The 13,499-nt window shown below is 39.8% G+C and overlaps 1 protein-coding gene across 17 annotated transcripts in view; it reads right to left on the reverse strand.

Moving 5' to 3' along the window:
* HIVEP2 (human immunodeficiency virus type I enhancer binding protein 2) overlaps positions 1 to 13,499 on the reverse strand; it is a 222,470-nt gene that overhangs the window by 149,882 nt on the left and 59,089 nt on the right. The window contains exon 2 of one of the 17 annotated variants that reach the window (XM_010851445.1): positions 3,771 to 3,866. The exons of the other annotated variants lie outside the window; for them this stretch is intronic. The gene's annotated coding sequence lies outside the window, so the exon portion shown is untranslated. The remainder of the gene's footprint in view (positions 1 to 3,770; positions 3,867 to 13,499) is intronic. 17 annotated transcript variants of the gene reach the window in all.

Below are 13,499 nucleotides of genomic sequence, written 5' to 3' on the forward strand. Positions count from 1 at the left end.
CTCAGCATCTGAATGAACAACTATCTTTTTCATATAATGCTACTTTTATAAAAGTAAAGCTAGTCACTAATAGCTCCTGGGGACAGTACAATGATATAAACAATGAATCTCATTAATATTTTAATGCTTTCTTTCTAATGAGATACATTATGGAGCCTTAACTCATTCAACTACCAATGACTCAAAATTCCTAGAGTTCTGAATTTAATCTTTCACAAATTTCAAATTATAAAATTGCTTGTCATGAGTCACACTGCTTATCAAGAAGCAGTTTTTTGAAAGAAAAGTGGGGTTTTTTTTGTAGATGAGGTTTACAGTGGTTTTCTTTTGTCTTTCTCCTTCAGTCATCTGAATTTTCAATGTTTAAAACTGAAACAATATAACCTGACAGTTGAATACTTTTTTACCAGTAGGACAGCTATTTGGAAATGAGACTATCAAAGTAATTATGCATGTCCATATTCACTCGGTAGCATTGGATGAGATACGAAAGACAAGAATAAACATCTCTTTTTTTCCATTAGGATTTTTTTTTACCCCACACAGCACCTGTTTCAGGCTACTAGTGTCTAGGATCTAGCTCAGAATGTGATTCCTAGGAGGCCAGCTGTCAAGAAAGTAGTGACATGAATGCTCACCTTGGTAATCTGTTACATTAAGGAGATGTGGCTTCAGTTTGGGGGAAGAAAAAGGGGAATAAAAGTCGGAAAGTCAAATCAATAAATGTTATATTTCCACAATGAATATAGTCTTAAAAGATCAGAAAACCAATTTTGCATAAATGCTTAAATGACGTAATTGCATTACACTAAAAAAGTGTAATTTTGTTTAAGTGTCACTTAAAAAAAAAAAGCACTGAAAGGACAGCCTGCAAACACGGGCAGACCAGCATGGGTTTGAATCCACATGTGCACCTCACTCATCTGTGCAGAACCTGGTTTTAACTCAGCAAAAGGTCTGGAACTGCTTTTACAAACAAAATAACATCATGGAGAGAAAGAGAGGGAGAGAAAAAAACAGGATGAGGAAGAGGAGGAGATGGCAAGGCAGAGAGGAGGAAAAAAGTTTAGGAGACGGACACGGTTATCCGAAAGCAAATGGAGCTGCAAAAATGCTGGTAACTTTCATTCTAGGTTCAGAAACCTTATTCACCATGTGTAAAAGAGGTAGGGAAAAGGAATGAAATCAGAAAACATTTTTGTGAATTCAGTTATAATCCATTTCCACACACATACACCAATGCACGGCTCTATTCCCCCAAAACTTGTTGATGCGAGGTGCAGGTTAACTTTTCCAAATCACCTCCAAACATTGCTAGGTGAAAGACAGCACTGGATTCCTCTGCATCACCACAAACACTGGCACACCTTTGATTCAAAGCCCCTACTTCTATCCAGGACCAGAGCAGCCCAGTGGCTCATGGATCAATCCAATCGATTGGAAAAACAAAATCTTAACTCATGAAAGAGGACTCAATGCCTTCCCCAACCAACCCCAAGGAGTCACTGGGTGCCTCCATCAAGGGTCTGACTGTCCGCTTCCTCCAGTTCAGGAAATGCACCTTTCCCCACAGGGCACAGCCTCTGAAGGCGAGGATGAAGCAGCCGGCTGAGCCAGAATTGCCTCCGTTCACAAAAGGAATTCCCCCTCCCTTCCCCTCCTTCTCCCTCCCCTTGTTTCTCCTGTCCCTCCTCCCATCCTCCGCTGGTGAATAATATCACTGCTACCTGCCTGGATCAACACCGTGAGCCCCTGTCTTCAAGCATTCAGAGAATGTAACAGCCTGGAAATTCCTGTTGTCCGTTCGCTGAGGTCACAGATAAGCTGAACAACAGCGTGGTTCCCATCAATCATAAGCCACTCACTGATAGAATGTATGGTAGGAGACCTGATGTAAGCAAGTCACCAGAGAAAATACCCACTGATGACGCATATCCAGGCATAAAAATAGTTACAGGGCCCTCAAAGGGATTATTCAACAGCCTACATTTAGACTTTCTTACAAGAGACCTGAAGTCACTGTGCTGCAGTTAAATGGCTGGAGAGAATTTAAGTTTAAGCTTTCTCACCAGACATAACCACAAAGAGCTGGTTTAAATAAGCTCCTGCAATAACAGGCTATTTAGTCCATTTTAACACAACTTTATAAGCATTAAACAGCACCACCAACTATCTTATAAAATGCCACATAACCTCTCCTCTTAGTCACGTTCTCCTACCTATAACCATTTTTCTTTTTCTCAAAGTGTGCTCCCCAAACATTAACATTTAATTGATCCAGAGAAAAAGAACATTAGCTGCTTTCCAAATAAATGTTAGGAAAACGACACAGACTGCATTGCTGCAGTTATCTTCTTTTAAAACGTGCTTTTAAGTAGAATTAAGCTTAACTATCAGTTTCACCCAAGAAATGGACATTCTGCATACCATACTTGCAATTATATCTCTCCTGAATTGTTTGATCATTTACAGAAGTAAATCTCCCATGTATGAGATACACCTACTGCAGTATCTTACACATAGTAGGCATATTACTGTTTGCCAAAAAAGTGAATCAATCAGTTGATCGATAGATGAAATGCAATATGCAAACACTTTTATTAAGTGACAAGTAAGATGTTAACTCAGACTGAAATCCTGGTGTTTTTATGAGGAGGAAAATAACTTTCTACATGTATAACAATTTTAATAGTTTTCAAATCATCTGTTCTTTTTCCTCCCACTCAAACATATGCACAGTTACCCTGCAAAGGAAGGTCTTTTCACATAGCTTTTTCCTATCAAAAAATGCTGGATTTTTGCACATTTTAATATCTGGATATCTAAAAATGTTCCCTCTCCAGTTTCATTTAAGCAACTGTGCTGACACAAGGAACCATAATGGCAACTAGATTTAACAGAACCCAAAATTCTGCCTCAGAACCTGAACACTTCCTACTTGCATGCCCTATTTGGAAGTCTTAATTACCAATCTTTCCTAATAGTGGACAGGTTTTTATTGTTACCCAGTTGATTATTAGCCACAGAACACTTCTCTGTGATAGACGGTATCTCAGTACTTAATGGCATTAACTATCCAGCCCATGCAATTGGCAAAGACCTGTGAGCAGCGTTGCTGTAACTCTGGACAAACTTAAGGGCTTAATTCTAGAGGGCAGCTCTCCAGGAATGGTAACAAGATGACATTTTTCTTCCTATACTGGTAGGTTCCACATCACTTTCGTCAAGTATGATAATACTGCTATAAATACAGGTGGAAATTATTTTTAGTACTGAGATTTCGCAAAGCATTCACGTTTCTCTCCTGTGCATATGTGTCAACAGTATGTGGCCTAGTTTACAGAACTCAGATGGAAATGTTCGCTGGTGCCCTCTAGTTGATCACCGTTAAGCAGCTTTGAAGAAACACACACATCACTCTCTTCGTAGAAGGATGGCAAAGTTCCTAATTCGTAACAGTTGAGTAGTTAACTCCTAACATAAGATGTGGGATAATGAAACATTAAATCTAGAGTCTGTTTTATTTCACAAGGTTTTATTATTCATTTTGAAAATGAATAGAGGGAAAAAACATTAAGAAAATGGGGGGAAAAAATCTAAAACACAAGATAATGAGACACGTCTGCATTTGTCCGAGAAGAAAGAAATACTTAAAGTTAACTGACTGGAAACCAAAGATGTTTCACGAATTTTACAGAAGCTCCTGCTTTTAAGTAGCTTGAAACAAAACCAGGCACCCAGAAGTCATCAGGTTTCAGCCGGCATCGTACCTTTGACAGCCTTCTGTCATGGTGGTCTATGCTGGTCAGGTCTGAATCGAGGATCCTCAGATAATTATAAAACAATGCTGATCTCCAAAGCAGACACTGTTTCAAATTGCACAGATATGACTATCAATCCAGAGACTACAGGTTGAGTTTCAGAAGAAATTATTTCCATCAGCATTCCTGGTTTTGGTAATTCCACACCTATTAAATGTACTATCAGCAGAACAATTGATTTTTTTTAAGAAAATGGAACTTCCTTACTCTAGATTGGAACCTATGCTATCATTATAATTATTTAAACCTATGAGGTTATTTTCTGCTACAACACAATTAAACACACCACTGCTCAAAATTAAGGACTGCTAACAACCATGTTAGAGAACACTTGCTAATCTTTATCTTTTAGAAATGTCAAATAACATAATTACCTGGTCACTAAATTAAAAACAGATTATTTAATTATATAAAAAGAAGGGGGGCATAACCAAAGAAAATGTGGCAAAAACCTGCCTTTTCAACCGGAGGCTCCCTAGAAGCCATACTTAAATCCATTGTCTATGTTACTACTGGAATCTCATGATGATAAGTACTTTTACATGTTGTGACTATTTAGAAAAATGGGAAAATACATCCCTAGTTCACTATTCTGTGCCCAGCCTAGGACAGATGTATCATATTTAGACCATGAGGTTAAGTTTTCCCTTTTCAGGTCAGTTCAGTTCAGTAGCTCAGTCATGTCCGACTCTTTGCGACCCCATGAATCACAGCACGCCAGGCCTCCCTGTCCATCGCCAACTCCCAGAGTTCACCCAAACTCATGTCCATCGACTCGGTGATGCCATCCAGCCATCTCATCCTCTGTAGTCCCCTTCTCCTCCTGCCCCCAATACTTCCCAGCATCAGGGTCTTAGTCTCAGTATTATGGCAGGATTCTGTTTGATTTTTCATTTTTTAAATTACATTCCTAAAATATGTCATTGTTTTACAGCAGCCTGAAGAAGGGAATGGCAACCCATTCCAGTATTCTTGCCTAGAGAACTCCATGCACAGAGGAGCCTGGTGAGCTATAGTCCATGGGGTCACAAAGAGTAGGACCCAACTGAGTGACCAACACTTTTCCACTTGGCAAATAATACTGCTTTCTGGATATTTTATGGGCTTGTGGTCTATTAAGTCATTATCTTCACCCCTTCCCACCCTGCAGTTCATCTACTTAAGGATGCATGCTCACAGACACAAACACAAAACACACACCACATACACAATAAACACAACACACAACACACACTCATGTACAACTTTTTCCACATAGCAAATCTCCTTTACTTTAAAGAGGCCAAACATTCACCAAGCGCCCAAATATGAGAATCATCTTTAATTGCTCCTTACCCTCAGCTTTAATCACTGAAACCTGACAATTTTACAAGTTGCTTCTCTCTCATCAACCTTCTAACGCCACCGCTATGATCTTAGTTCTAGCCATCGACATTCCTTCACTTAGGTAAATCTTACAAGATTACAAATAAATTATACAAGAAGTATCATAGGTTCTCCCTTTCCTCTCAAAACAAGGCTCTACATGATTACAGTGGAGTTTACGAAATATAAACCTGACTATGGCACTCATTGGATAGAACCCTTCAGTGGCTCCTGGATGCATCACGTGGTCTTGGGCCACAGATCATCCTCCACTGTCATAATTATTCTTTATGATCTGAACTCTCTGTTTGACTGGAACTCCCTATGGTCAGAGACAGGGCTGCACTGATTGCTGTACCTCCTGCTCCCAACAGAGTGACTGCCTGGCACGCTTGCTGAACTGAAGTGGACTGAATGATAAGACAGTGCATTGAGAATGTTAACTCCTGATGTAATCCAACTAGGCTACGTAGAAAGATAGCATACTAGAGCAAAACAGCGTTCTCTTTGAAATAAAAAAAAAAAAAACTGGTGTCAATCCATAGCCCTATCACATCTCAGGCAATTACATAACCTCTCGAACCTTAGACTCCCAGTATAAAACATGGTGTGAGGATAAAATAAAGCAACATAGATTATGTGCCTACTGCTTATTGAGAAGGTGCTCAGTACATGGTAGCTATTATTATGTCTCAGGTAGAAATGTATACCAGAACAATTTCATTTCCAGTGTGAAATTATAGACACACATATCAAACACCAAAATTATCTGTATCAGTGACAAACACATATCTATATATCTATAATGTCCAATAGAATGTCCACCAGTCTTAGGTGGCTATTGGCACTTGGAATTTGGTTAGTGTGACTGAAGAACTGATTTTTAAATTTTAATTAATTAATTTTAATTGAAAGTAAATAGCCCTGTGAGACTAGTGGTGGTGGTTTAGTTGCTAAGTCGTGTTCGACTTTTGCGACCACACGGACTGTAGCCCGCCAGGCTCCTCTGTCCATGGAATTCTCCAGGCAAGAATACTGGAATGGGTTGCCATTTCCTTCTCCAGGGGATCTTACCAACTTAGAGATCGAACCACGGTCTCCTGCATTGCAGGAGGATGCTTTACCAACTGAGCCACCAAGGAAGCCCCTATGACACTAGAGGCCTACTTTACTGGACAGCAAAGATTTGTTTTAACTCTGACATCAGTATTTCCCCATTTAAGGGACTGTATCCTCCCTTCCCTACTCAAATCAGTATTTATGCAAGGTTCAAGCATCTATGTCACTACTTCTTCTTCAGTTAAAGGAATCAGACATATAACAAACAGTTTTCTCCAAAGAAATTTAGTCCTGGAGTAGGAGATGATATGACAGAGTTCCACACAGAATATTCATGCTGAATGAATGACTGTATCAATGAAAGAAACCAAAGAAGAATACAGTCTACAAAATAGAACCCCCAACACAACACAAGGAGACAAGTTACAAGTACACAGAATTTGGGACCAGAAGACAGTGCTTCAAATCCCAGATCTTCCATTCACATTCCATGAGCTCTTGGGAAAATCTTTTGGCCTCTCATTCATCAGATAATGATAATAGTAATTACAACCCACAAATATTCTCTAATAATAAAATGAGATAAATCAGACATAAATATTAGAGCAAACAGTGTCACTGAGAAAGTTGTATAAACATTTAAATCTCCACCTTCTATATTATTGCAGTAGCTAATATCCTATAAATATGAGACACCAGATGTCTTGACAAACTGGGCAAATACCTATGGAAAAGAGTAATAATTAATGGGTGACCACACGTTCGTTTGGAAGCTATAATAAATACTTATTAATTCATTGCAATCATTATCTATCAAGTTTTTATCTGACACCAAGGTCAGATAATGTTGAAATCTGCTTTTGAATATATGACTTATCTCCTTAATCATACCTCATGTGCTCCCTGGACAGGCTTTGTGGGCCTCAGCAATATTTGGCAATAATCAATCGTTTCTGTGCTTTACAGTTCAAGAAGTACTTTCGCATGTATTCATAAAGTAGTCTTTAAGACAACTTAAGATAGCCAGAAAGCAAAGAAGAACTAAAGAGCCTCTTGATGAAAGTGAAAGAGGAGAGTGAAAAAGTTGACTTAAAGCTCAACATTCAGAAAACGAAGATCATGGCATCTCGTCCCAGCACTTCATGGGAAATAGATGGGGAAACAGTGGAAACAGTGTCAGACTTTATTTTCTTGGTCTCCAAAATCACTGCAGATGGTGACTGTAGCCATGAAATTAAAAGACGCTTACTCCTTGGAAGAAAATTTATGACCAACCTAGACAGCATATTCAAAAGCAGAGACATTACTTTGCCAACAAAGGTCCATCTAGTCAAAGCTATGGTTTTTCCAGTAGTCACGTATGGATGTGAGAGTTGAACTATAAAGAAAGCAGAGCGCCGAAGAATTGATGCTTTTGAACTGTGGTGTTGGAGAAGACTCTTGAGAGTCCCTTGGACTGCAAGGAGAACCAACCAGTCCATCCTGAAGGAAATCAGTCCTGAATATTCATTGGAAGGACTGATGCAGAAGCTGAAGCTCCAATCCTTCGGCCACCTGATTCGAAGAGTTGACTCATTTGAAAAGACTCTGATCCTGGGAAAGATTGAAGGCGGGAGGAGAAGGGGACGACGGAGGAAGCGATGGTTAGATGCCATCACTGACTCAATGGACATGAGTCTGAGTAAACTCCAGGAGTTGGTGATGGACAGGGAGGCCTGGTGTGCTGCAGTCCATGGGGTTACAAATAGTCGGAAAAGACTGAGTCACTGAACTGAACTGAAGATAGCCAGATAACTTTATTATTCCCATTTCTCAGAAAGGTAAAGTAATGGTAATGCTAGTAGGTAAAACTGTCAGGTTAATAACTTGAAGTATAGAACTTTTACTGTATGTCTGGAAACTCATGGTGCTTCAAATTTCCAAAGAAGAATCCAGATTTTTGTTAAGATCTCCCACATGAAGAATTTTAGCAAAATATTAGGTATCACATTATACATATGTCTCATCATCATATATGTGTGTGCATATAAATATATAATTTACTATTTTAAAAATATTTTTTGATGTGGACCATTTTTAAAGTCTTTATCAAATTTGTTAACAATATTGCTTCTGTTATTTTGTCACGTTCTGACTTTTTGACCACGAGTCATGTGGGATCTTAGCTCCCAACCAGAAATAGAATCTGTGCCCCCTGCATTGGAAGGTGAAGTTTTAACCATTGGACCACCAGAGAAGTCCCTATAATTTACTTTTAATTGATATCAATATAAACATATCACTGAATAGTTTTTAACTGTGTTTCCATCCACAATCATTTAGCAGAGGCTTACAATACCCTACAAAGAAGACATCCCAGGTAGGAGAATTCCTATTTCCAGGTAAGGAAATGGGGATGTGGAGAGAACTTGACTCTTTACAATGTCTATGTAGCATGATGAAGAGCAATGATATATGTACTTGGGCTGCGGGTTGAGATCTACTACCAAGCAGCTGAGTGACTTTAGGCAAGTCACCCAAATGCTCTGAGCTGCACTTTCCTTCTAGGAAAAGTAAAGACTGTGAGTCACTCACAGATACCACTTAATCTGTGACAAAATTCTATTATTCTGCAACTCAGAGAATTCAGTAGCGTGGCTGAGACAAGGCCCCAGATGGTCCAAGTCCTGGCTGGTTCTTTGCCTCATCCCATACTGTACCACCTCTGAGGACCTCTCCCTGCTTTTCACAATTAAGGAGTTTATTCCATTTGTTTGTGCGTTTATCTTTACAGAGCCTTAGGCCCTGTACAATCTTTGTTTCCTGGCTTATGGACAGCCAGTAAAAACATTCCTTTCAAGAAAGGTTGGTGAGACAGACACATGCACGCACAGGGCTTCTGGAGAAAAGGGTGTGTCCTCCCACGACCTCCCTTCACTGCAGGGCCACGCTTTGGATCTGGGGATGGGAGATGCATTCCCATCTGATGGCTTTTGATGTCATTTTCATTTTTCAAAGAAACAATATAAAATTCACAGTTGATAGGAAAGACAGGCTCCTACGGACAGGTCCAGGGACAGGGTCACTTAATTGAATGCCATTTAAATGGCCCAATCAAAACCTTTCTACTATGAAGACTGGGTCACATCCAGAAGTTGGAGGTGAGGATTCCAGTGCCCAGATCCACCCAGAACTTCTCTGCTGGAATATATCAACTTCTTCCTACATCCCTGCTGAGGCAGGTGCCAGAGAAAAAAGCAACCTGACCCCCTGAAGAGTCTCTGGAGCCCAGCAGTAACCTGAGCTGCTCTAGGTTATTTTTTGCTGAGGGCTAGTGGTTCTTAAAGGGACTGCGCTCTGCATGCACATATCCAGACACAGGATGCAAATCAATGAAAAGACCAATACGACGTGCCTGTCTTCACCTAAGGTATTTGATCAGAAGTACGTTCAACTAGAAGGTATGTGAGCAAATATTTTATTGCCCTTTCAAGGGGATCAGTAGTAATGTCTTGTGATATAACATCATTGGATTACAACGTGGGAGTACTGAATAACAGAGAACTCCATCGGTTTAATGTAGAAAAAGAAAGCAGGCATTCCCCAAGGCTCTGTCCTCAGTGCCAAACTGCTACTTAAGAAGGGAGGGGGGCCCCGAGATTAGAGCTGGAGATGGCTGCCAGGACTGGGCTCTCCAGTTATCATCCCCCTAAATGTTCTCTACAATCCTGACAAGTATAAAAAAGTACAAAGAAAGAAAGCGGCTCTCTACGAGACTTCGGAACACACACACAAGTTATGTGATTTACGTGTTAGGTGAGTGCTTGTCTCTTCCAATAGTGTCTACCTGAATGAAGACTGTGAAAGCAAATACTCACCCAACTCATAAAACAATTCTCGTGAAACAACTAGTCCTTTCATTCTCTGTCCCACATCCCTAAACTGGCCAGGGAGGAACAGGAATAATCCAGTAACGAGGAAAGTGGGATCCAGATTGACAAGTGCACAGATCTGGAAACCTGTGACCTTGGGTATGTTAGCGACACGTATGGAGCCTCAGTGGCAATAACAGTAATACTCACATCATCAGGCTAGTTTGGAGATTAAGATACTCATAAGCGTAGTGTACTTGGACTTGCGCCTGGCACATGGAACCCTTCAGTTAAACAGTTGCTATTATTAGTTGCATTAGTATTCCTATTCAGCAAGGGTGTAATTCAAGTTGCCTTGAAATCTGGCCACGTATAATCATGAGAAAAATAACGTATCAGCTAGCTGTCGGGCAGGTAGCTTGCAGACGTAATCTCTGTTGCCCACAACTCTGCCAGGCAAGTGATGCTAACCCCTGTGCCGATGACGGACGTGAGGCTCAGAGGTTTCGTAACCAGCCTGAGTCATAACTAGTAAGTGACACAGCAGGGATTTTAACTCAGGTCTGACTTCAAAGCCTGTACTCCTTCCATCCAACTGAGAAATAGTTGGGGAGCGGCGTGGAAAGAGGAGGGGAGGATCCTCCTGGTCAGTTTTTATTCCACAGCTTGTGAACTATTCCCTTAGGTCAGCCACATAACCTCTCTGTCCCATTTCATCTTCCAGCTGTGATTTTTTTTTGGGGGGGGGCAGGATCTGATTTTTGCAGCAAGTCACCCATCTATTATTGATCTACAGGTAATTCTACAGAGAATAATAAAGTTCTCTGTAATCCTATTAAAACTACATTATCCTAAGTGGTCGTTTCTGAGCCATTGATCTTTAGAAATCCACAAGCTCTATATAATATAAATCATGCAAAAATACAAATGCCCAACATCTCATAGTTCACAAGCATTGGCTCAATTAATCAAGATACTCAGCAAGGTGGCTACGTGCCGGTTTCTTAGGTGAAGAAAGAGAGACACAGGTTAAGTCAACTGCTCAGAGTCACATAGTCAGGAAATAGCATACTTAGCACTTGAATATCGAGTTTTTCTGATGACCTATCTCTGTTCTGTCCATTTTACTATATCTGTCTCTGAAAGAATACCAGGATGATCTGCTATGCTTAGAAATACACTAAGGTATGATCTATTATTAGTATTCCCTTCTGTCCTTCATGCACTACCTTTTACTTATGCTATAAAACATAGTTTCAATTAACATCTATGCTGCTCTCCAACATAGCAAAGAGAAAACCAGTCAACAGGATAACTTCCCAAGGCTGGAGTGGCTGGGGTATAGGGTCATGTTTTACTTGTCACAATAGAATTTGAAGTGTCTTAGGGATAGGTGTTCAATAATTTCATCAACTAAAGCTCAAGATAAATATTACTTTATAAAATCCTATGTATATCCCTATTTTGAATAATCGTTTTAAAAAAATGTAGGTGCTCTGAACAAGAGAATGACAACAGATGTTGTGTTTCAGAATAACATTTGTTCAATGTCTACCACGTGGCTTGCACCGTCCTAAGTGCTGTACATTTACTAACTTATGTATTCCTGGCAACATTTCTAGAGGTAGGCACTATCAGTATCCTATGTTACAGTCAAAGAAACTAAGCCACATTAACTTGCCCAAAGGCATAAAGCTAGGTAGTTGCAGAGCAATAACTTGAACCCAGCAATTCTGGCAACCAGAGTTCAGATCTCATGTAATCTTCACAACAACCGCAGGCTCATCATCTTGGAGACTGAAGGTTGTCCTTGATGATTCACTGATAATCAGGAGAAAAATTGGCTTCCCTTGTGGCTCAGCTGGTAAAGAATCCGCCTGCAGTGTGGGAGACCTGGGTTTGATCCCTGGATTGGGAGAGTCACCTGGTGAAAGGAAAGGCTACCCACTCCAGTACTCTGCCCTGGAGAATTCCATGGACTGTATAGTCTATGGGGTTGCAAAGAGCAACACGACTGAGCGACTTTCACTTTACAGAAGAAAAATAAAAGAATCCAATTTAATTGTTTATAATAGCAATCCTGTTCTATGACCAAAATTTATCCCAAGTAATACACCCACCATATTACAATTTAAAAAGTTGTTGGAAAACTAAAATTTATTGCTACATTTTCATTTTAATACTTGAAGTTTGAATTTCTAACCAGTTTGGCTCTCCATGAACAATATCTTTTGACATTTTTTTTCCCACATAATCTTGTATACTTCACATTGCTTTCCACTTATAATCTTAAAATCATTGTGATTCTATTACCCTTTGAAACCTATCTTTTGAAACACAGAAATTTGTAGAGGGATTTCTTCAGGACTTAAATTCTTATCTCTCTTCTTGCCCTCATCAAGCTTATCATCTCCTTATCTTTTTCTGTTCTACTTTCCCTTTCTTGTTGTTTATTTTCCTCGTCACATGACTTAGGGTGTTGTCCAGTACTGTAGCCATCTTCCAAAACTAAAAACTCTTCCATAGGATTCTCAAAGTTGAGTGTGCAGACAACCGACATCATTATCTTCTTAGGTGGGTCCCCAAGTCTACATTTTCAGCAAGCTGCCCTGGTAAGTCATACACATACTGGAATACATTATAGGATTTGCACTCTGCCAATTCCTAGATATAGTCCTTCTACTGAAGCCTTTTTCATTTAGCAAAATCTCTCTGCTAGTTTTAGGAAAATGTAAACATCACTGAAACTTCAGCTAAGAGCATCATACAATATGCAGGTCAAGAAGCAACAGTTAAAACGACATGGAACAACAAACTGGTTTCAAATCAGGAAAGGTGTACGTCAAGGCTGTATATTGTCACCCTGCTTATTTAATTTATATGCAGAGTACATTATGAGAAATGCTGGACTGGATGAAGCACAAGCTGGAATCAACATTGCCGGGAGAAATATCAATAACCTGATATGCAGATGACACCACACTTATGGCAGAAAGTGAAGAAGAACTAAAGAGCCTCTTGATGAAAGTGAAAGTGGAGAGTGAAAAAGTTGGCTTAAAACTCAACATTCAGAAAACGAAGATCATGGCATCTGGTCCCATCACTTCCTGGCAGATAGAAGGGGAAACAATGGAAACAGTGACAGACACTATTTTGGGGGGCTCCAAAATCACTGCAGATGGTGACTGCAGCCATGAAATTAAAAGACACTTGCTCCTTGAAAGAAAAGCTATGACCAACCTAGACAGCATATTAAAAAGCAGAGACATTACTTTGCCAACAAAGGTCCATCTATTCAAAGCTATGGTTTTTCCAATAGTCATATATGGATGAGAGAGCTGGACGATAAAGAAAGTGGAGCACTGAAGAATTGATGCTTTTGAACTGTGGTGTTGGAGAAGAC

The sequence above is a fragment of the Bison bison genome, unplaced genomic scaffold, assembly GCF_000754665.1.
Source record: "Bison bison bison isolate TAMUID 2011002044 unplaced genomic scaffold, Bison_UMD1.0 scf7180017864303, whole genome shotgun sequence".
In the NCBI taxonomy this organism is placed as follows: domain Eukaryota; kingdom Metazoa; phylum Chordata; class Mammalia; order Artiodactyla; family Bovidae; genus Bison; species Bison bison.